The following is a 23710-nucleotide window of genomic DNA, read 5'->3' on the forward strand; positions in this document are numbered from 1 at the left end:
TGGGCCATGCACTTACCCCAGTTGAACCTTCTCCCTCCCCATTGCACCACTGAGTAAACTGAGGCAGGGAGAGGTGCAGGGACCTGGCTGAGGCCACATGGCTTGCAAGCAGCAGAAACAGGATTTCAACCAGGCCAGGGTGACGTTAGTGCCTGTGCTCAGACCCGCCACCTCCTGCAAGCAAGAACAGTGCTCTCCTTTGTCTGGCATCTGCAAATCTGGGCCTCGGCCATCACTTTAGACTGGCCTGGCCCATGTGTGGCCAGAATCCCAGAGGGATGCCTGTTTGGGGAGTGTGACCGCTGGGGGCTGGCCCCTGGCCCAGGAAGGGGATCATCAGGAACACTTGGTACTAGGTGTTTGGCATGACCTGTCAGGGGTGCCCATGCCTTTCAGTCCTTTGACCTTCCTGTCTGTCCTCTCGACTGGAGGGAGCACAGGGCCTGGAGTCCAGGCTGCCCGATGGAGCTGACCACTGATGGGGCTGCCCAGTCCTGCCCCAACCATGGGACTAATCCTCCAGCCAGCGTTCATCCAGATGAGGAGGCCTGGCGGGACAAGGGACTCGTGCATGAGTCCTTACCTTCTTAGTCCAACCTCCAGCTAGCGCTGCCCTGGCTTCTCGTCCTCTCTCTCTCTCTGGACTTATGTCCCCTGCTCTATATGGTGGCAGGCTTAGACTGAGGACCTCCATGGACTCTTCCAAGAGGAGGATGGGTAAAGGTCCCTCCTGGGGGCCCAGGTGCTGCGCGAGGAGACAGCGAGGACTTTCCACTCTGATAGAGCTCTTCCAAGGAGGTGCTACTCCAACCTGGTCTTGAAAACACAGCAAATCAGGACTGGGCTCTAGGTGAAGCTTTGGGGAGGGAGGGGCTCCAGGGGTGTGTCTGCATGTGCCCTTGAACGCAGCTGTCCCCTGCTCCTGATTTTACCCATCATTCTCTCTTCAGGCTGAGGCTTTTCTCCAGACAAGCGTCTGGGCCTTTGCCCAGGAGGGGTGCCCTCCTGCCTGAGAGACTCTGCCCAAGAGGATGATGCCCCTGACCCCCCACTTTGTTGCCCTCCAGCATTCTGTCCTGAATTTATCCTGCGTCCTAGAATTACTGTGTCTTGCCTGCCTTTCTTTAGATGGTGGGCAAACACCCTTGGCAGGCATGCTGGCTGGTGACAGTGGCCTTCAACCCTGCCTTCTTCCCCCCACCCATCCACCCCTACTCTTTTCTCTTCCCTTCCTCCTCTGGGGCATAAGTAGGCAGCATCATGGGTTGTTGAGAAGGAAATGAATGAATGGATGAATGGATGAATGTATGAATGACAAACATAAAGGAATAATGCCTAGAAGTCCCTTTAGAGCCCCCATTTTCCAAATGAGGGAACCAAGTCTCAGAGATGCTAGATGGGTGGAGAGGTTCTGCGAGGCCCTGTCTTTCCCCAGCACCTTCTGTTTGGGTCCCCACAGTGCCAGGGGCAGCCCCAGGTTTGCGCTTGGCATCTCCTGCCTCCAGAGCTTTTCCCACCTGGAGGCATCTCTGAGGGCCCACCAGCAGACTTCCCAGGCCTTCATTCAGCAGAACCTGCCCATCTGCCTGTCCTGGTCGCTTTTGACGTTTCCATGCAGGAGAGAGGGAGACGGGAAGCCGAGGGGTGTGCAGCGAGGATCTGCAGGGCAGGGCTAGACCAGCCGAGCTGGGCTTCCCTGGGCCTGGACATGGGCAGGCTGTTAGAACAACTAGAAATATTCTCAGAAGAGGTAAAAACAGGGTTATTGAACCAAGGGTAGTTCATGATTCTCAGGCAGCCGTGGCCTGGCGTTTCCCTGGACCCCAAACATCCAGCTTCTTAGGTCTGCTTTCTTACCTGTTCCTTGAGGCCAACTCCAGCTACTGTTCTTTGGTGGAAAGACTCAGGATTTCAGGCCTCCCCTGAGCACTCAGGGCAACCCAACCCTTTGGGTGCAACCCCGCTGTGCCTGGAGTGAGTACAAGGGTCTCACTGCTGAAGATTATCAGACAGTCTATTTTAATTATGCAGGGAGACAGAAACACCGTCCACATGACTGGAAGTTCAGGGCAGGGAAAGCTCGCTTGGGGGACTATCAGGAAGGCAGCATGGTGGAGGGGGTCCTTTGGGCATGGAAGGACGGACAGGGTTCCAAGGGGCAGGGCTGGGACTGCAGAGCTATAGAATGCGTGGTTTGGGTTGAGACAGTGCACATTCTACCACTTTCAGCTACGTGACCGCCGGTGTCTGCTGCACAGTTTCTTCATCTATCAAATGGACCTTACAGTTTCCTGGTGACAGGACTGTGCTGAGGGTGGAGGGAGGCAGTGAGAGTGTCTGGGGCCTGGCAGGCAGGGGCTTCTACCATGTTTGTAGCAGGCTGAGTCCCTTACTCCTTAAGTACAAGTCTGTGTGTGTGTGTGTGTGTGTGTGTGTGTGTGTGTGTGTGTGTTATTGGCAGCAGGTGTGAGGAGCTGAGACCTGGTGACAGCCCTGAACTGTAGGGTGTGTCCCCCTGCCTACCACATTGGGGGGGGGTACAGGCAGGGGGATGCAGGTCAGTGCTCTGGCCCAGCCCATGTCAACCTGAGGCCTCCCCTAGTGGGTGAGTAGCTAGAGAGACAATTCGAAGCTGCCCTTTTTCCTCCTGGGCAGTAGGCCTTCCTTGGCTTCCATCGAGGCCCTGGACCCTGGGTCTGGCTCTTACCCATGTCTGGATTCCACCCCCCCCAGCCCCCCTTCCCCCCCCCCCCCCGCAGCTTGGTGAGGTCAGGGAACATGTATTCCAGGAATGTGGGAGGTGGGGCCGCCAGCCCGGTTTGGATAACCATCGGGGTAAATATTTGCCTTGCTCCTGGAGCCAGCCCGGGCCGCCAGGGGAGGACGAGGGGCCTGTTCCCAGGGTCATGTAAGGGGATGCTTCCCTGGATGGGTCTTTGAGGTGGAGGAACCCATGTCTCCCCAGGGAGCCGGGAGCTGGGTCTGAGCCACCATCCCTGTGTGGGGTCAGAGCGGGACCCCTGGCCTGCAGAAGCAGCAGCTCTTCGGCCCATCTGTAAAAACTGGAGTAAGAAGAGCTACCTAGTCTGGCTCAGGTGGGGAGGGTGAAGGCCATACGGGAGCTAGTTCGGGTCAATCAGTTCAGTAGTGGAGCAGCAGGTTGGACCCGGTTTGGATGGGCTCTCACGTGACCATGTTCCGGTTCCCACTTGGCCACTTAGGACCTTGAGTGGTTACCCCCTCTCCGAAACTTTAGCAGTCGCCGTCACTGACCTGCATCTACATATCATTAAGTCCTTGCAGCCACCAGGGCATGAGGGGCTCTTGTGTGTGATTAGCAGCAGATGACAGGAGCCCTGAACTTCAGCTCAGCAGTGCCACCGGTGGGGTCCCCTGCCCTGAAGATGACACTAAGCCAGTCTGACCCCTTCTCCCAGGAGCCTGTGGGTAGATCAGTGCTCTGGCCAACATCAGCCTCTACAAGGTCAGCCTGAAGCTGGTGGGTGAGTAGCTGGAGGGGGTGATTTGTCCTTGTTTAGAGAGGAGATGGGGGCTCAGAGATGCTGAGTGGCTTGCTCAAGGTCAACCAGCTTTAAAGAGCAAAGCAGAAATTCAAACCCAGCTCTATCCACCCCTGCCCTCGATCTCACCACTGAGGACTGGGCCAGCGCTCCAGCCCAGAATTTGGGCTCCCAACCCTTGGTAGCTTAGAGAACCACCAGTCACAGCCACAGGCCTAGAGCCATGGGCGTAGAGCCCTCACAGCACCCCAGATCCTGGACACCCTGTGGCATGGCCCCTCTGTCCTCTAGGAATCCTGTTGGCCCTGCATCTCTCTGGGCCAGCCCCAGTCCGCTTGGCCTGGTGCCTCCACCCAAGCCCACACCCAGGTCCCTTCCCCCAGGGGATCCCTAGAGGAGCAGAGGATGGGAAAGAGGGGTGCGGCTGGGAGAATCCATCTGGGTCCTGGGACAGTCCCCACGCCTGAGTGACCCCTGCCAAGTCCCAGACCCAGCCATGCCGCTTCCCAGGTACGATGCCCATGGCAGCTCTCCCCTCCCTTGGAGCCCAGTGTCCCACTCTGCACAATAGGCGCTTGTTCTGGCCCTGCCCTCGGGGAGCTCCAGACATGCCATGAGGGTAAAAGCACGTTTCTGCTGGTGGTCTGCACATTGCCCCTTTTGGCCCTTTCTGGCCTTCCCTTCTCCCAACCTAAGTGAGGGTCCTGAGCTGAGGACACCCACAACAGCCCTCTGGGCAGTAGGGTGTCCATCCCTCAGGGAGACTGGGCGGGTCCCACCACCCCACTCGACCCTGAGTCTCAGGCTATGCACTGCTCCGTTAAGCAGAGATGCTTTTAAGCAGAAAACGGTTACCCACGTGGATCTGTGTCCTTTGTGGTTGTGGTCTGCTCAGGCTGGGACCAGGACGGGACCTCTCATTGGTCTTGCCAGGTGGCCAAACCCCTGCAAGCTGTGAGGCTCACCTAAGAGCACTCTGGGGATGGGCATGGGGGTGGATGATACTGCCTCTGTGTTCACAGCCCTGCCTGGGTCTGGCTCCCCCACCTGCACCCCAGCCTGTCTGGATGGCCAGTGTGAGTTGACCCAGCACACAGGGCCCAGGGAGCTGAGTGCCCAGTGCCGACTGGGTAGGGTGTGGGCTCCCTGGCTGGTCATCTGGTGATGGGCAGAACCCGAGTGGGGGCAGACCACCCGCTCATGTCCCGGCTCTGTTTTTGTTACTTATTTGCTCCTTATTACTTGTGTATGACCTTAGGAAGCTATAGAACTTCTCTAGGCCTTGTGCGTAAATTGAAAGTGCTAGTTTAATTTCTATGTCACAGTATTTCACTGAAGGCTAAAGAAGTATCCCAGGCATAACCCAGTCAAGACAAGCCTTCTGGTCCTCTCTCGTTACCAGGTAGGGGTCCAGTGCAGGCTCATGGGCAAAGGGTTAATTCTCGACCAAGCCCTGAGTTCCTATCCTGGTGACCCCACAGTGTGGTACCCCTGCTGTGTGACCTTGGACAGGCATCTTCCCCTCTCTGTTCTGTTTGCTCCTTTGCATGAGCCCAATACCAAACAACCGGGGTAGCTGGGGTCAGAGGGACACAGGCGTGTGCGCCGTGAGCCAGAGTACCTTTGCGAGGCAGGATGGGCGGGCTTCATTCCTCGGGGCTGGACGTTGCTCACCAAGTGAGCAAGGACTTTCCGGCTCTGGCTTCTGTCTCAGCTGCCAAAATAATTATTTTCTCTTTGTCAGCGGCTCTGCGGCCAGCCGCCTTTGGGAAAGGCCTGAGCTGTGGGCGGTGGGGAAGCAGGAGGCTGATTCCACTTCTGGCCCAACCATTGACTGGCTGCATGACCCCGGGATGGGGTGCCCTCTGGGCCTCCATCTGTGGTTCCTCCTCTGTGAAATGGGAGAGTTGAAGTCAAGGCCAGCAGAGTTTGGGCATTGCCAGAACTGACGGGTCAGGACACAGAGACATTCTCTTCCCGTGTGGGGTGGGGGTGCCGGGCCTGGCTCTGGGAGCTTGGGGTTTAGGGGCCCAGCACTCTATGAAGCCTGGCAAAAACTCCTGCAAGGTAATTTAGCCTCATCTGACAAAGCCCCCAAACTGCCTGTGTGTCCAGCAGTCATGTGCATTACCTTATACAGTCTGTACCACTCTTTGAAGGAGGTCCACTTCTTATCGCTATATTGCCTAATACAGATGAGGAAACTTAGGCACAGAGAGGTTTAAGAAACTTGCCCAGGAGTCCCCGTCATGGCTTAGCAGGTTAAGGACCCAGCATTACCACAAGCTATGGTGTAGCTCACAGACGTGGCTCGGATCCCGCATTGCTGTGGCTGTGGTGTAGGCTGGCAGCTGCCACTCTGATTCGACCCCTAGCCTGGGAACCTCCATATGCCTCGGGTGCAGCTGTAAAAAGAAAGAAAAAAGAAATTTGCCTATTAAAAAAAAAAAAAGAAAGAAACTTGCCTAAAGTCACACTTGATAAGGGGATGAAACCTGCCTTGAACCAGATCGTTCTTATTACTGAATCCACCTCTCAAATGCCAGGCCGTGGTGCCCCTTGTCGAAGCCAGCCATAGGCAACTACTTCTCTCCCTGCCTGCCGCACAGGGAGGCGATCCTAGGTCTGAGGCCTGTGCCAGCTCCCGGCACATGGGAGAGCCCACGCTTACTGCGGCCTGGGCACGCCCACTCCCACTGTAGCCACAGACTTCATCCCAGGAGGCGCTCAGCCCTGCATGTAGGTTCCCTCTTTCTTAGGGGAGGGCACGCAGGTGCAGGGAACGTGATCACCAGAGCCACTCAGTGAGGTGCCTTCATAGCTGGGACTCAAAGTTGGGGCTCTGCGCCTCCTGCCCTGCAGCCAGGACTCCAGGAAAGCCCCCCTGCCAGGCCCCTGGGTCTGCTCCTCCTGATTCCTGGGGGCCCTATGGATGGACAGGAGAGGAGAGCACTGGTGCCCATTGTAGAGGTGGGGCAGCTGGACCCCACCCAGTAAGGATAATCATGCCCCCGCTACTTGGGGGCACAGGGACTGGGTTCCCCACATAATCAGCGCACGAGCAGGTCCTACCACAACTGCCTTCTGCTCTGAGCACCACTGCCTCTGGCCCAGACCCCTGGGACAGCCTCCCCACTGGTTTCCCTGCCTCCTCCTGTCCCATTGAAGCCCTTCTTCCCAGCAGCCATGGGGATCTTCTCAAACAAGACCTGGGTTCATGTCCCTCAGGTGCTTAGACCCTCCTGTGGTTTCTGTCCCCCCTCTCGGTGCTCAGCCCTGCCTCCTAGCCGTCACTTACTCCACTCCCTCTTTCCCTTGCACACCGCACCTGCCACACTACCCACTGTCAAATTCTCCACTGAAAGAGGCATTTTTGCCTGATTTGGAGTCTTCACATGTACTGTTCCTTGTGCCTGGAATGCTGTTCCATGCATCTTGACCTGCCTCTCTCTAGCTCATCCTTCAACTTTACTTCCCCAAAGAGATGCCCCTGAATCTTGAATCTATGCTGTGTCACCCCTATGCTTGTTCTTTCTGTGAGACACCACTTTTAATTATGTATGGTTTGGTTCTTTGCCTGTTATCAGAGTTCCTAAGGATGGGGCTGCTATCCTGTTCATAGCACGGGGTGTTTGCTAAATGTTTCTTGAGTGAATGAATGTTGAGTGCTTCTTTCACCATATGTCCTTAGATCTTCCCAGAACCCCTGGGAGAGATCACCATCATCCCATTTGGCAGATGAGGAAACTGAAACCCGGAGAGGTCAGAAGCTTATCTGCAATCGCATAGCCGGTAACTGGCAGATGTAGGGTGCCAGGAGCCTGTTTGTGTTAGAACCCTTCAGCATTATGCCTCTTTCCTCTCCCTCCTTCAGATTTCCCATCTGTCAGGAAGGGATGATTGGGTTTGGCCTGTGGTAAACTTCCTGCAGGTCAGTTCTGGGGTCCCTGCTGTGAGTGGTCCCTGACTGCCTTCTCATTGCAGCAGGATGGAGCTGGAGTGAGGCGGAGGGGCTGCCAGCTGCTGACCGGCACGTGAGACGCTGGTGATTCGTGGGTCACTGAGGTAGGTGTGCCACTGGGCTGGTGAGGGCAGCTGGGCCGGGATGCTTGGGGCCGAGGCAGATGTGTCGTGACTGGGTGACAGGTGCTAACCCCAGTGCACTGCAGCTTTGACTGGGGCACAGCCCTCAAGGGCAGGATTGGGTGCAACGCTCACCCTACCCCCACTGAGACCATCATCAGCCCCCAAAAGGGCCCCCAGGGGCCTCTTAGTCCTGGCCTTTCTCTAGAGTGGCTGCCAGGGCAGGGGTCGGGAGATGCACTCAGGGAGAGGGGCAGGTTTGGAATCTCCAGCCTTGGCACAGCAGCCCTGTCGGTACCACCCAACTCTGTGGCACATGAGCCTTACTGCTAAGCAACATGGTAGCCATACTGTAAGAGGCCTGGGTGAACAGAGAGGACTGTTCCTTGAGATGGGTGCTATGGCTGTCCCACCCACTTCTCTCCCACAATCGCATTGAGATGACGTCTGAGCTTTCACACCTCTCTGGGCTCTGACTCAGGTCAGGGTGCCTGATTGCAAATCCTGGCCTTGCCACTCATCCACCATGACCTTGTGCGGTTTCCTTGTGCCTCAGTTTACCTGTCTATAAAAGAGGGATTGGGACTACAGCACTTGCCCCCACAGGTGCGCCAGCACACCTGGCACATGGTAAATGCTCAGGATATGTCATTTTTCTCAGCGATGCAAGGATCCTTCCTTCTTTTCCCACATTTCCGTTCCCACCATCCCCTCCCCCCAAGGACCCACCAGTGCCAAGATAGACACAAAGTGGTTATCTAGCCTGTTGAGGGGGCTTCGGCCCCCCAGGGAACAGCTGGAGCCTGAAGGTCCCAAGCCGAGCCTCCCAGGACTGGTGTGTCTCATCACAGAGTGGCATTTCAGGGTTGATGACACTTGGCCTTGTGCCAGAGGGTGACCTGTGTAATCCCTCTTTACTCTCTGTGGCTCCCAATCCAGAGATGAGAGGCCTTCACAGAAATGCTGACTTGGGCTAGAGCCCTTTGTCCCAAGGCTCTGGGGCCCAGCCCAGGGAGCCCGAGTCTTCATCCTGACGTGAGGCCCTGCTTGTTGTCTTCCTGCTTCCCTCAGAGGCATCTTTCCTCAGGCCCCACTGCTCCCAGGTACCCAGACGTAGGCCCAGGTGAGCCCTGGGGTACCTCTGCACTTCATTCAGGCTCTGAAACCAGAGAGCGGGCCTCGACCTCCCTTTGTGCTGTAGGAAGTCCTGGCTTCCTGCTATCAGCTGCGTGACCTTGGGGGAGTCCTTTCACTTCCGTGAGAAATCTCATCTGAGAAGGAGGATAATTATGCCAACATTGCTGAGAAGGCTGTTATGAGGATGCTTAGAAGCCAGGAATATTTTAAGTGATACAGCTTGGTGAGAGTCGGCTGTGTACCAGGCACTACGCTCCTTAAACACATATTTCTCCACATGGTAATCCCATGAGGAGGTGTGTTTAATGCCTCATTCTCCAGAGGCTCAGAGTGGTTAAGAAACCCATAGAGCTGTAAGTGGTGGAGTAGGGGTTTGAACCGAGGGAGGTACCTAGGAATGAAGTGGTACATGATGCCTTAAGACCAGGGGCAGAGCTACAGGCGGGCTCAAGGTGGGTGCTCAGGAAACAAGCCCCATTTCTGCCGGGTGGCATTGGTCCAGCTTCCAAGCCGGGCTGCCCTCGGGAGCCCGTGGGTGGCCCCCATAGGCTGGCGGCCTACCCCTCCTTGGAGGGCTTGCCGGCAACTCGATAAGGCTAGGGGAGCCCACTGCTAATTGTGAGGTAACCTTTGAAATTCTCCTTCACGGTGAGTTCTCTTTTTGGATGTTTTTCAAGGTAATTCATTCCCTTTCCAGAAATTGCCAGTGGAGGAGCATTAGGCAGCTGGTAATTAATCATAGGAGCGGCTTGGAGTTTATTCCTTAAAAAAAAAAAAAAAAAAAAAAAAAAAAGGAGGAAGCCTTGGTGGAAGAAAAGAAAAGAAAACCACTCCAAGGCGAGGGTGGTAATCAATACCTCGGTGTCCTAGAAACGGCTGGGGGTGGGGATGGCGCCCGTGCGGCCGTCTCCCTTTCTTGCCGGGGCTGGCAGATGGTCAGTGCCTACAGCATCGTGTGTGAGGCTCTATCCTTAACCATCAGCTCCCTGTGTGACTCTGGGCAAGTCGCTGCCTCTCCCTGGACTCACCTCTGCCACCTGTAGCATAGGTGAAGGTCAAGTGTCAGACGAGGAAAGAAGTTTAAATGATTAATCTTGCTCACTGCCACATCCTAGTGCCCGGCCCGTAGTAGTTACCCAGTGGATGTCTTATCAGTTGAGTGAGTAAATGAAGGAGTGGTTTTTTTGGGGCTTGGTTGGCTGTCCTCCACCAAGGAGGGATCCTGGCTACAGGATATTTTTCCTCTAGTTCTCATTCTGAGTGACAGGGTAATGGGGCAACTCTGTGACTTTCCAAACTAATATCGAAAGGACAGTCTTGTCTGGCAGACTCTGGCCACCAGATCTTGGGCCCCTCAGGGGCAACCATACTGTCTCTCTGGGGTCCTCAAGTTCAACTTTCCAAGAGTCTGAGCTTTCTGAAGATTGTTTTTCTTTAAAGCTTCTTTCTGAGGAGGTAGCGAGTTCCTTGTCACTAAATTGGCCCTGGCACCTCAGGCCAACTCCACACATGAGGCTTGGACCCAGAACACAGACCTCCCAGCCCCCAGCTGGCCCTGCCCTTGGTCATGGATGGAGGTGGTTCTTGGAGGTCCATGCCTCCTGCTCCAGACTCGAAGCCTCTGAGTCTAGTCTGAAGAGCGGTGGGCCCAGCCGGCACCCCCTGGGGAGGTGGGTGGATCTGCTTGGGGAGTCCTCTGAGCAGCCTGGCTGACTTGGCCCTAGTTGTTTCTTCTTCTCTCCTTGGCCTCCACGTCTTAGTTCGTGTGTGTCTGTGTGTGTGTGTCTGTCTGTCTGTCTGCCTCTCTTTCTGTCTGCCCCTCCTTGTCTTTGTCTCTCTCTGTCTGGTTCTCTCTGTGTGGGCGCCTCTCTCCTGCCTCACAGCAGCAGCCCCACTCCGCCTCCTTCTCAGCTCTGCATCATCACCTCCCTCACCCCAGGACCCCGCAGAGCTGAGACCTCCTAAGCTCCCAACCTGCCGCCTTTTGCCCAGTGATGCAGCTCTGGCGTCATACAGCTCCCTCCCACCCTGCTCTTTAGAGACGTCCGAGCAGCACCCTGCAATCCCGCCGCTCGGAGGCTGTGCGCTGTGTGTGGTGGGTCCCATCCCATCCCCCGGGTGAGGACACCATCCCATCCCCATGGACCTGCCATGCTAACCACTCAGGATGGAGCCCCATCTCCTGGCTCCGAGATCTGCCCCTATGGCTGCCACTCTGTGCTGCCCTGGGCCTCTGGCCACAATCTCAAGCAAGGGAGAAAGAGGGAGTCTGCGTCCACTAACAGGGGCAGTCGGAAACCCGGCATTTCCCTCCAGCACTAATGAAATTCCTGCTATAATTAGAAGTGAGGTGTCCAGGAGCTGGCTGCCTGGTGGGAGCGAGTGTATGCTCATGAATAAATAAATTGTCCTTTTCGGAGGAGAGAAGGCGCCAGAGGGTGGGCTCCCGGACAACTGTGGGCCTGGAGGATCTCAGGGGTCTGTGAGGTGGGTGATGGGCCCTGGCGTCCCCACTCACCTGGATGTCCTTGGGGACCTCCCTCCATCCCCATCCCTGGCCAGCCAGTCTTCCTGCAAGTGCCTGCTGTGTGCCCCGCTGGCTCAGCCTGGCATTTGAAGCTGCCACCACCTGGCCCTAGCCTCCTTCATGGCCACATCACACACTAGCCGTCTGCCGGTGTCCTGTGCCGCAACTCTGATGGGCCGCCGCCCCCTCCCCATTGCTGTCACAGGTCCCCACTGCTGCCCCTTTCTCCTGCGTTTCCTGCTTCAAGAGCCCTCTGCCCTATTGCACGGGACTCGAATCTTTTGCAGCCTTTCTCAAGCCATGCTTCCTCCACAAGATTGGATGCGGCTTCGTCCCCCGGGCCATGACCTCCCTTCCTCAAAGGCCCTGGTCGTTTTCCTCCTGAACTCTTCTTAACTCAGCCCCCTCTCTGAGTGCTCTGGTGCCCTTCAGAGCACTCATCAGACTGCCCACCCCGACGTCTTTTATTTTGTGTTCCTTCTGTGTTGGAGTGATTACATATTGGATGTTTTACACTCTTTTTTCCTACTAAGCCTCCAAAACCTTCTGTGTGTCTAACACAGACAGCGCATCACAGACTTTGCCGTTCATTTGCCGCGTGTGCTATGGTTCTTGGCTGCCATGCGGGACCCTGCAGCCTTGCGGGCCAGGCTTCCTCACTGGCAGTGGGGGGAAACTGAGGCTGGAGAAAGATATCTCGTAGATGAAGAGTTTGCAAAGTGAGTATGCTCTCTGTAGGCAAGGCTGCTGCCATCCTGCTCTTCCGAATAAAGAACTGGGCACACTGCGCTGGTCGTAAAGGTAAATTGAGGCAGGCAGGACTGTGGCTAGTACCCAGGCGACCTCAGGAAGAATAGAGGAGAGATGATGCGGAGGGTTCTATTCCCCAGCAGGGGGTTCCAGGGCTCATGGGCTTCCCCACCTCATCCCCAAACAGCCCCAGACCCAGGCGTCTCTCACAGGCTGTGCCACACTTGGGGTCCATCCCGCCCCTTTTCAGCCGCAATTTCCTTCCTTAGAACACAGGGTTGAAGGTTGGAGCCCGGGAAGGGAGGACATCCTGCCCTCCACCCCTTCCCACATCATCCCAGAGGCAGTCTGAATTGCAGAGGTGCCCAATGGGTGTGCACCTGTGAACACGGAGGTTTCCCACAGGGCGGGGAGATAGATGCCTGGGGCAAGGGTGGCAGGAGCCAAGAGAAGGGAATCTCTCGTCTCCCTGGAGTCCAGCCCTGCCCACCTTGAGGGGCTCCCAGAGAGGAAGAGTTTCTCCGGAGCAGACTAACAGCCAAACTGCCCCTCCAGATCCCCTCCAGAGGCCCCCGCCCTCCGGAGTTGATTTCCCCCCTTGTCACCTGCAGCCTCGCCGATTGCACTGTGCTGCCCACTCACTCCTCTGACAGTGGCGCTCTTGTTTGCCTCCACACAGGCGTCGTGGTGGGAAGTCTCGAGGTTCAGGTGCTGGGCTCATCCTCCCTCTGTGGGACCCCTGCCTAAGGAAATGCCCCTCACCACCCCCACCTCCTGGAGGGGCTGTGCGTGTGCTGAGCTTACCCCATGAGACACATCCATGTCCTCCTTCAGCCCCACGCACCCGGGGCCTTTCCTGGCCGCTGCTCCTACAAAGCAGCCAACCTCTTCCCCCAACTGGAGTGCACACCCCTTGAAGGCTCGGAGACTCTGAACCATGACCCTGGCACAGGTCCTCGTTCCAGCCCATGTGCCCTCAATTTCCTATGGAGACGGCAAGGAAATTTTATCTGGCATGCTAGTTTTTAACGTGTTGGGCAGACTGTATCAAGAAGGACTCTGAGTCTGAGCACAGGTTATGAGAAACAGTGTCCTGCACAGCATGGTACACACGTGCCCTTTTGGCGCCGGCTCCCTAAGCATCCGGTCTACTTGTCTGATGTGTCGATTCTGGGCTGTGGCCAGTGCGGACATAGGGAGGAGACAGTCACCTCAATGTGATCCTACAGGTGTCAGGCTGCTATGGCTGCTGGACAAACAGTGCTCAGGTAACCTTCCAAAGCACCCGAGTTGTGGGGACTCCATACACCCTCGGCGAGCTGACTAGGGAGCACCAGCCCCTGCTCCTCCCCCCTCCCCAGTGAATGGAGAGCAGGGGTGTGTGTGGAAGCTTTTGCCTCCCATCTGGCTCTCCTAAGAAGTGTTTCTCACCGTTCTTCAGTTCCGGTTTGGGAAGCAGCACATCTTGCCTCACAGCTGTTTGGGACCCTTCATTGCTTCCTTGAGGCATCTTTGGGGACCTCTTTCAGAGCCCGTGGGAGCATCTCTGCTTCATGACCCACGTGGAATGCTCTCGTGGTGCCCCTCCATCTGGCCCATACTTTGGTGGGTGGACAGCCCTCAACTGGGTGACCCCTGCTGAGCCCACTCAGCCCCGCCCCTACCCAGACTCCCCACCCCAGCCACCCCCACCCTGCCTTTGTCACCATCTGGGGAGCCAACCCTTTGAACTTCCTGCTATCTCCACCCCCAAAAATGCCTTCCACTGAGACTCCCGGGCATCCCCTGTCTGGCAGCTCCAAAGGTTGAGCCAGGAGGACTTTGATGAACTAGAACCTGTAAATACTTGGACCATTTTTCTCTGTGCGGAAGAAACCCAATGAACACCCTTGCATCCTTTAGCCGGCTTAGTTTGTCCCCGGTCACAGCTCCAGGAGGGTTGATCAAGGCCATCCCAGGCTTGCCAAGGATCCTCTAATAGCTGCTTGCATTACCTCTGCTGCTGGGGAGCTCACCACCCACGAATCCACTCATGTCAGCTTCGATGTGGTAAGGGATGCAGTGTGACACGCAATTAAAGCGAGGGTCTTAGGGACAGGAACTTCTGGGCTCAAATCCCTACTCTGCCACCTCTCAACTGAGTGAATCTGGACAAGTTCCTTCATCTCTGGTACCTCTGTTTCCTCATCTATAAGTGGGCAGAAGCCTATCCACCTGTAGGGTGTGAAATGTAGTGGGGCTGAAATGTAGCAATGGCTGCAGTCGCCAGTCTTCTCTTTGACAGCAGACAGATGCCCTCACAGAGACATCTCCCACCCCTCAGCACTGAAGCATCTTCTTGAGGCTGGTATCTGTTAGGTCTGGTACCCAGATACTTGCCTCCTGCTGGGATACTGGCCTTCTGGGTCCTCTCCAGAGCGCTCAGTTGGGAACTGTCCGAATAACACTTAAGATGACACTCCCCAAAGGGCCCGCACAAGCAGGCCACCTGGGGCACTTGTTTAAATGCCTATTCTTAGGCTCCTCTCCTCTCCTAGAGTTTGATTCTATAGCTAGAGTTAGGCCTAGGGCTCAGAATTTTTAACTGATACCCCGTAGAACACCTGTGATCATGCCAGTCTGGGATACTCTGATGCCATCGAAGGGGAGCTGGCTCAGAGGTAGGGCCATAGACATTATCACAGCCTCACTGGGTACTTAGACAAGCCCTGTCCTTCTCTGTGGCTGTTTTCTCATGAATAAGTGAGGGGTTTAGATGATCTATAAGGGTTCTTCCTGGCCTTAGAACCCCATGATAGAAGTTCCCACTGTGGCTCAGCAGAAACAAACCAACTATTACTCATGAGGATGTGGGTTCAATCCCGAGCCTCGCTCAGTGGGTTAAGGATATGGCATTGCCGGGAGCTGTGGTATAAGGTCGCAGATGCAGTTCGGATCCCGCATTGCTGTGGCTGTGGCTGTGGCTGTGGCTGTGGCATAGGCCGGTGGCTACGGCTCTGATTCAACCCCTAGCCTGGGAACTTCAGCAGGTGTGGCCCTAAAAAGCAAAAAACAAAACAACAAAAAACAACAACAACAACAAAAACATGATAACCAAAAGGACAGTCCCGGGTATCTCACCTGCCATACTCTCTGGGTCAGATCTGTAGGTTTCAGCTTCATTCCCTCTGACCACAGAGGGTTCAGGTCCGCAGCCGCCTGCCAGCCCCAGGGCCCTAGGGACAGAAAAGCTGTTCCCTGGGCATGACGTGCCATTTCGTGGTGATTCCCCAAGGCCTTACAGGAGGCCTTAGATCAGTAGGCATCTGCTGGGTCCACTCAGATCTGAGATCTCTTTGGCAAGCCGAGCCGGACCACTAGCCTGGGGCCAGCCCAGGGAGGCAGCGTGAGTGGGCCCATCTGGCTCCTCTGAGGGACCTTGGAGCTTTATTAGTTAACCCACATGGGAACCTGCACTGTCAGAACTAGAGGGTGGCCCTTCTGGAGCCCCTTCTTTTTATAGACAGGGGAACTGAGGCCCAGGGTGGAACGTGACTTGCCGGTTCCCACAGGCAGAAGTGCGGGGCAGGCCTGGAACCAGGCCTCTTGGCTTGTGGTCTGATCTCTGGGCCGTGCCAGGCCACCTGCCACCTCACTCCTTGGATAGTCCATCTGGGATGGTAGGCCTGACAGGCTTGAACCCTAAACCAGCCTTTGAAGCTCCTGAGGAGAGATGAGGGCTGTCTCAGCACAGGGACCAAGGGACCGACTGCTCCTAAACACTGGGCCTTTTTTGACCTGCGCTGCTCTGCCTAAATCAATAGTCCCTCCTATGCCCTGAGTCTTCCCTCCCCAGCCAAGGACACCTCATGGAAGGTTTCCAGGAATATCCACGCAGAGGGCAACATACTCCAGAAATGACAAGGCTCTTACTCGCTGGTTCCCTCCCATTTTCCACTCACTGGTGCTCAGGGAAGTTAACAGGCAGAGGTGAAAAACTGGCCCTGCACCCTAAAAAGACCTCGTTCGAGGCAGCTGGACCCTGGCAGGTGGCAGAGGATAAATTATTCCTACCAGGGCCTTCACCCCCAACTGGGATGATGTCAGAGTCTGGTGCCCAAGGTCTGGGTTATGCAGCTCTGGCCACTGGCATCCTGCTGGTACTGCCAGCCCTTGTGTGGGCCAGGGCCGGCGGCTCTCTCTCCTCCCACATGGGTCCTTGGTTCATACTGGTGCCTGGTACAGGGCCCTTGCGCAAGCTTGTCCTCTGCATGCTCTGCATCCGCAGTCAGTAAGGTGGTGGTATTTAGTAAGCACCTACTGTTTGTGTGGGTCTGTGTTAGCTGCTGGGGATAAAAAGGAAGCAAAAGACCCCATGCCAGCCTTCAGGTGGCTCACAGTCTGGGCCAAGTCTTACATGCAGGAAACAGAATGAGTGATGTACCTAGTGCCCCTGGCACCAGGGAGGTGTTAGAATCAAGGAGGAGTTTTTGCAGAGCGAGAGCTGCAGAAGGCTTCCTGGAGGAGGCTGATTGGAGCCAATCAACACGCGAAAGACTTCAAGGATTTCAGGTAGGGCTCGAAGTGAGACAGAAAAAGCCACAGCCTTAGGTCAGGTGTGGTCCAAACCAGAACCCTAGATAGATAGATGCCTAAGTGTGCTTGCGTGTTGGGGGGGCTGGGTGGTGTCATTTGCACCAGAGCATCAGCAGGCACACACCCAGCCCTCTCCTGCATCAGGGAGCAGCAGAGAGGCTCACTGAATGGAGTGAGGCTGTGCCTTAGCAGCGGTGCACTCAGGCCTGGGACACTCTAGGCCATGCGCCTAGTAAGTGGATGAACAGCACAGAGTAGCTATCCTTTGAGTGTTGCAGGAATGAACAACACATAGTAGTTGCTCAATAAAAGCAGATCGAATGAATCTGCACATGACACACACTCTGGTCTCTGCCAAGTGACTGAGAACCCAGGTCAGGAAGGAGCAGGGACAAAGAGATGGGGACAAGGCCTAGGGACAGGGAGCAGAGCTGAGAGTGGTCCAGCATAACTCCCCAGAACCCAGGGTAGCTGGTGCCCAGGGCTCAGTATAGGAGCTGATCTAGTGGGGACTCAGTGGGCCAAGATACTCAGGGCCCTGCTGCAGGGTGGGGGAGCCTCCCTGGGGCACACTTGTACAACCACCCACCCTGGAGCTCCTGGACAAGAGGAAAATGACTGCCCATCACACCTCTGTCACTGAAAGAGAAGAGCCAAGACACAGGACCCTCTGAGGATAATAATAATGATGTCAGCAGGCGATACAGCATCTTCCATCCAGCAACACCCTATGAGGTTGGGACCACTGCTATCATCTCCATGTTGCAAATGGGGAAACTGAGGCAGAGGACGGTCAGGAAGACAGCCAAAGTCACCAGGTAGCAGAGCCGGGATGGAGCGCATATCATCTGACCCCAAACTCCTGTGTCCTGCCTCTCCCATGGGCTCGACCCCCTCGGCCCTCACTGCCAGCCTATGGAACTCAAGGCTCTCTGGAGCATCTTTTTTGACCCAAAGAAAGAGGAGGACACAAACTCTGAGAAAGCATTGAAAGTCTTCTGTTACCAATCTTTGCACAGGTCCTTCCGGAGCCTTCCCAGCTCTGTGGGAAGATGACCTCCCAGTGGTTAGAGAATGGGCCCTTCCCCCAGTCAGTCTTTTGTAATGGAAATAAATTATCTGCCAGCCTTTGGTGCCGGGCAGTTTGATAATTTAGGTGTTTAAATGGTAATGACCATGGGGCCAGCCAGGGGAGGAGGCCCGTGAGTCAGATGGGCGATTCAATAGGAATTAAAGGCATTTAATCTCAGTGCAGTATAATTTTTCCAAATCCGTTGCCTCTGCACCAAAAATGAGCTGACTAGAGATACTAGGACCCCTCTACCGGGGGCTGGTGTGGAGTTCCCTGGGGCTGACCACACCCAGATTGCATGGCTCCACCAGAGAGGGCTTGGGCTGGGGAGATTCTGAGAAGTGGCAGGAGCTTGGTGGCTGTGAGCACAGAAAAGAACACAGGGGTTAAAGGGCAGCCAGCACATGCCTCAGGCCCCAGGGACAACCTTTTTTAGGGGCTGGGGAGGGGTCTCCTGGAGAGTAATAAAGAAGAATTTTAAGAGTGGACCTCAGTCAGCAAACAGAGTGACTTGCCCAAGGTCACCCAGTCAGGATTTAAAACCCTGTCCTGCTGTTAATCACAAAGCTATATTGCCGAGGGCAGGGTCTTAATGGCAACTGTGTGGAGTTAACACTTCCTGGAGTTCCCATTGTGGCTCAACAGGTTAAGAACCTGATTAGTATCCATGAGGATGCAGTTCAATCCCTCAGTGGGTTAAGGATCCAGCATTGTGGCTTGAGTTGCGGATGTGGCTTGGATCCTTCGTTGCTGTGACTGTGGCATCCCTAGCCTGGGAACGTCCACATGCCATAAAAAGACAAAAAAATTAACACTTGCCCCATGAACTTTGTATGCATTATCTAATTTAATCTTCATAGAGCCTGTTGCAAATGAGTGAACTGTGGAAGAGAGAAGTCAAACAGCACATCCATGGTACACAGCCTCTTGGAGCTGGGGCCAGAATTTGAACCCAGCTCCCTCTGACTTTCAAGCCCGAGTCCTTAGTCAGGCCCAAGGCACAGAGCACTCACTCTGGGCATTGCTCGGGGAGAACCCTCTGCCAACCAAGAGGATCAGAGAAGGCTTCTTGGAGGTATATCAGTTTTGCGGCTGACAAACCCCTATCTTCAAATCTTCAGGTCCTGAGCTTTGTAAGGTCAGATCACCTGACCTCCCAGAGGCCCTTCCTCTTCTTCATAAGATGAGAATAGGACCTCCTTACTGGGGCCCGGGCTGGCGGGGGTGGGGGGTGGGGATTGGGCTCAGAGTAGGTACGTTCTACAGATTTAGCTGAGATTCTGAAGCGGCCAGAGCAGCCATGGGTCAGGCCTGCCTGTATCAGGGCTCAGGGCCCTTCCCATCATCAACTTGGACGGTTCTCACGGCCAGGGGGGGTTCAGTTGCAGGAGTGCCTGGGACACATAGCTCTCACTGGGAGGGGCAGGAGAAGGTGAGACAGAGCGGGCAGAGGTGCCCCTGGATGAAGGCCACAGGCATGGCCCATCCCAGCCACCAGGTATTGGCTCCTGAAGAAGTGGTGTGATGGTTGCTCCTCCATCTGCCTATCTGTGTGGCCCTCCCTCTCCTGCTCACCCTCACTCTTCTGCCTCTCACGCACCAGTTTTGTCTGTCTCCTTCCTCTGCTCTTGGATTTGTCCTATGCAGGGCAACTGCACTGCACAACTCCAGGTGGCACTCTTTCTATAGATGCTCTCTGTCTCGGCTTTTTGCCCTTTTTTTGGCTTTTTTTTAGGGCTGCACCCACGGCATATGGAGGCCCGGGTCGAATCGGAGCTACAGCTGCTGGCCTACACCACAGCCACAGCAATGCCAGATCCGAGCATCATCTGCGACCTACACCACAGCTCCCGGCAACGCCGGATCCTTATCCCACTGAGTGAGGCCAGTGATCGAGCCCGCGACCTCATGGTTCCTAGTCAGATTCGTTTCCATTGCACCACAACAGGAACTCCTATATCAGCTATTTTTCAGACTCCATCTCGGTGCTGGTCGTCCCTTATGGCCTCCCTAACTTGTGCTGTTTTTCTTCCTGGGTCCCTTGCTGGTTTTTTTCCCTCAATCTCTTACTTCCCTCTCTGGATGTGTGCATGCTTATGTGGGTGCCTGTCTATGTGTGTCCCTCCCACTCCCTACACACACACACACACACACACACACCTCTGCCCCCTGCAAGCTAAGTGCAGCTTCCTCCCCATTCCTAAAGGCACAGCCCAGCTCCTCACAGTCTGACCAGCAGGAATGCAACCCAGAGCTGCAGCCTGAGCACCTGCCCCCCCAGTAGCCCTGGTGTTCTCTGCACCCAGAAGGCTCTGTGTCCATGTCTACAGTGTGCCTCCCCAGCCCAGCCCAGGGACTCCTCAGAGCTGGTGCGAGCCTGGCCATCACCTGCCTGGAAAGTGGCTCCCATTTGGAAATAGGGATGCCTTGGATAGGAAGAAGCAGGGAGAGGACAGTTTGCGGGAAGAAAAAAAAAAAAAAAAAAAAAAAACAAGCAAGGGATTATGATCCCTGAAAATGCGTCCTTTGTCTAGTGCTTAACTCAGCAAGTCCCAGAACATGAGAAATGGCACGGAAGGGGCCCTGTGCAGATGGAGCCAGGCGAGAAGCCTAATGGAGTGATGGGCCAGGGCCATGGGGCGGCGATGTATCTCCTCTTCCCTTGGAAACATCATAAATACGTGGCTAATGAGAAGAGCTTCCAGGCCTCGACAGACCCACCGTGTGAGCAGAGCGCCCACCCAACCACCACCCCTCAATCAATCATTTAGCAGGTGTTGCTGTAACACCTGCCATGTCCCAGCACCTTTCCGAGTGTTTGGGAAACCTCAGTGAACAAGAAACCAGGTCTTTGTCCCCACAGGCTGACACTCTAGCAGGCAGAGACAGAAGCCTGGGTTGTTAGAGCCCCAAGGCCTACCCCATAGTCCCCCTTGTGCAGCAGGGAGGTGGGGCATCAGCCCCAAGGTCCTCGTGGGTGCCACAGTACAGCCTCCTGCCCACCTGCATTGCTCGGTTTACTGGGAAGTTCCAGAAGTGCCTGGAGTTGGGAGGGACCGGCTGGACCTGCATGGTAGTGAAGCTATGCCAGCCTAGACAAGAACAGCACCAAACACCAGGGAAGTGAGCCGAGAGCAGCATCAGGAAGGAGTGGAGAAGGCCAGCTTTGCAGGGGCATGGAGACCCCCATCTCCGTGTCACCACATGACCCTAGAGAGGTTTCCAGCCCCCTCTGGGCCTATTTCCTCATCTGTAAGATACGAAGATCAGGTAGCTCATGGGCCTGTTCTGTGGCTTAAATGTGGTCACAGTGCCTGGTGTGCAGTGGCGGTCAGCTATCATCAGCGTAGTGTCATTAGGGGGCGGGGGGACAGTTGCAGGACAGTCCTTTTTTTGCCCAGGGATTCCATTGGGAATCTGCAAATCTGGATTGAGGCCATTCTTTCTTCGCTGATAGTCTGGTGGTGTTGGGAAGCCTCTTCTCTCTGTGGGCCTCAGTTTCCCCATCTGTCCACAAGGGAGGAGGATAAGCCGATGAGGAAGGCGGAAGGCCAGGGATTGGAGTTTATGGAGTGGAATGTCCAGGTGCATCAGCTGCTGAAACCATGGGCAGAGTTGTCCCGGAGCAAGGCCCCTGGGGGATCCCATGAGGTCCCTCTGCAGTCCCGGAGCTCCGCCAGGCCTGCGAGGACTCCCAAGGGTGGCGGGGCCTGGAATTGCTCTCCCCACACAGCCGATTGGTGGATCGAGGGCCTGCTCTCAGCGCCTGGCAGGGACCCGTAAATTGAAAACATGATGTTTCCTGTCGGAGGCCAGCGCAGGGCTGGACTCGGTGTGGCCTTGGAAAGCTGGCCTCGCTCTCAGGAAGCCCTGCTCCCCACAGCACCGCCACAAAAACAGTGGAAAAGTGAAACCTTTTCAAGTCTGTGTTTCCACTGTAAACAGGGGATGAAAGCTGGCCCCTGGCCTCCTGGCGGCTGCTTGGCCTGGCTCCTCCACCCTGCGCCCGGCTGCCCAGTCTTTGGAGGTACCTCAGTTGCCCCCTCTACCCCAGACAGTGCCCCTCCGATGAGAAGCCCTGTGCCCCTAATTCATAAAGGCTTATGAGTTTGGTTTAAGCACGCTCAGGCCCAGGAGGCCTCGGCACCCATCCAGTGAGGTGAGCAGGGCAAAGAGAGAACACTAGTGCACAGAAAGGTACAGAACCCCCCCAAAGTCACACAGCAAAGTGAGAGCAGCCCTGGTCCCCTCCCTCTTGCCTGGAGTGACTTCACAAGGAAGGCTCTTGTGAGTGGGCACGTGTGCCTGCGTGAAGCTGCTGCCTAAATCCAGCAAGAGTTTCATTTGACGTTGTCCTGTAAATGGAGAATGTGGCACAAGAAACTCTTAGTGGAAGGGGCTTACTTATGTTAAACTCTAATAATGTCCTTTTGTCCTTATTGTAAAAGCAGTGCATGCTTATTGTAGAAAGTCTGGATGTCACAGAAAAGTTGAAAGAAGAAAAACAAAAACCGCCCATCATCCTTCCAACCAGAGGTCTTCCTGGTCAACATTCTGATGTATTTCTTGCTGGTCACTTTGTAATTCTTTTTTCCTTCTCTTTCCACTTACCTATCTCATGAGCAGTTTTCAGAATCATTCAATGTTCCTAGAAAATGTGATTCTTAAAGGGCCCTGTGGAGTGATCCCCAGGAGGTACGACGGGGCCCTCTCAGGGACTCGCAGGGAGAGGCACCCCTCAGCCTGTAGGTCATGGTCAGGTGGCCCAGCCTGGACTCCAGGCTGGAGAACCCAAGCAGCTCTGATCTGCGTGTGACTCTGGGCCTGTCTCCCCATCTGTTACGCAGGCCAAAGGGCAGACGGGTTCCATCCAGCGCTCACACCTAGTCAGCCTGCTTTGAGGCCTGTTTGCCAGCTGCCTGCGGACACAGCCACGCACTCCTCCCACGGGTCAGCCGGGCCTTGCGTGCCGACTGTGTGCAGGTGTTGCTCAGCCTCAGTGACAAGAGGCCCCCGTTCCTGGCCCTTTTCTCCTGAAAGCTGCACCTCCCCCACCTTTGCCCCTTTTAACCCACAAGCCCATCCAGCCCTCCCCGCCCCCCCAGGCCCTCACCAGTCAGGGGCTGGAGCCTGGCTGAGCAGGGGTGGCAGGGGCCCCGGGAGGAGCCCTCTCCAGTCCCCTCTGGCCGCCAACGTCCTTGGTGGCCCTAAGACAGCTTTATGGAGGATGGATCGAGGCTGCCTCCCTCCCGGCAGGTTTATTTCTTCATTTTTCAAGCCCTGCTCTGATTTTTCCTTGTCTCCCCTCCCCCTCCCTGCACATGCTTCCCTTCCCTCCCCCTCTAATCTGTCAGCCCAGCCAGGAGAGAGGGCCACTGGCCTCCAAGGTGATTGAATTATTGGGGGGGAGACAGGCCAGGGTTTTCTGCGTGAGTGCTTTTGGCTTCCTGCCCTTGAAGAGGGGCTGGGGGAGGGGGCGTGATGGTGGCGTCTGGGCCCAGGGTTTCCCAGACAGCCCTGCTCTCCCCTGTCTGGGCCACTGATGAGCCCTGCCACCGACAGTGTGGGCTGGCCCAGGGTTACCACTCTCCCACCCTGCTCTCCCAGCAGCCCAGCCTTGCTCAGGCCTCAGTTTCCCCTCCAGCTGAATAGGCAGTTCTGGGAAGGAGAGGCCTCTAGGCAGCTCTGACTGCCAACTCGCACGTGAGCATTTCTTAAACATCCGCTATCTCTGCGTTGCAGGCCAGGGACCCAGGATGATGAAAAGAAGGGAGATTAGCACTTATAAAACACCTGCTGTGTACACCAAGCATGTTCACATGCATAATTTCATGTACCCGCCCCCAGTAGTAACACAAATGTAGTAACAGGTAAGAGTTACTGACCTCATTTTTACGGCTAAGAAATGTGCCAGTACAGATTCCTTCCCCTGATAATCCGTGGGCTTCTGGGGGACAGGGGCTCTGTCTGGGTCCCCTCTCTCTGGGGACAGCAGAAGGCCAAACACTCAGAAAGGACCCAAGAAATGCTTGGCTGACCTTTTTT

At 55.6% G+C, this 23710-nt stretch overlaps 1 protein-coding gene and 1 long non-coding RNA gene across 9 annotated transcripts in view; one reads left to right on the forward strand and one right to left on the reverse strand.

The window, feature by feature from the left end:
• The window catches only part of ZMIZ1 (zinc finger MIZ-type containing 1), a 192538-nt gene that overhangs the window by 35049 nt on the left and 133779 nt on the right, over positions 1–23710 (forward strand). For 4 of the 8 annotated variants that reach the window (XM_084997405.1, XM_084997408.1, XM_013983374.3 and 1 more), the window contains exon 3: positions 7506–7586. The gene's annotated coding sequence lies outside the window, so the exon portion shown is untranslated. The remainder of the gene's footprint in view (positions 1–7505; positions 7587–23710) is intronic. The other 4 variants (XM_084997406.1, XM_084997409.1, XM_084997407.1 and 1 more) reach the window with 1 other exon arrangement.
• On the reverse strand, positions 14680–20160 carry LOC146396906 (uncharacterized). The gene is made up of 2 exons (XR_014828222.1): positions 19262–20160; positions 14680–19078 (listed from the first exon to the last, which is right to left on the reverse strand). It is a non-coding gene; the product is annotated as an uncharacterized LOC146396906 (long non-coding RNA).

The sequence above is a fragment of the Sus scrofa genome, chromosome 14 (assembly GCF_054392235.1).
Source record: "Sus scrofa isolate SSC_HxYL_T2T_F1_AM1 chromosome 14, Sscrofa_HxYL_maternal_Yorkshire_Landrace_v2.0, whole genome shotgun sequence".
Lineage (NCBI taxonomy): Eukaryota > Metazoa > Chordata > Mammalia > Artiodactyla > Suidae > Sus > Sus scrofa.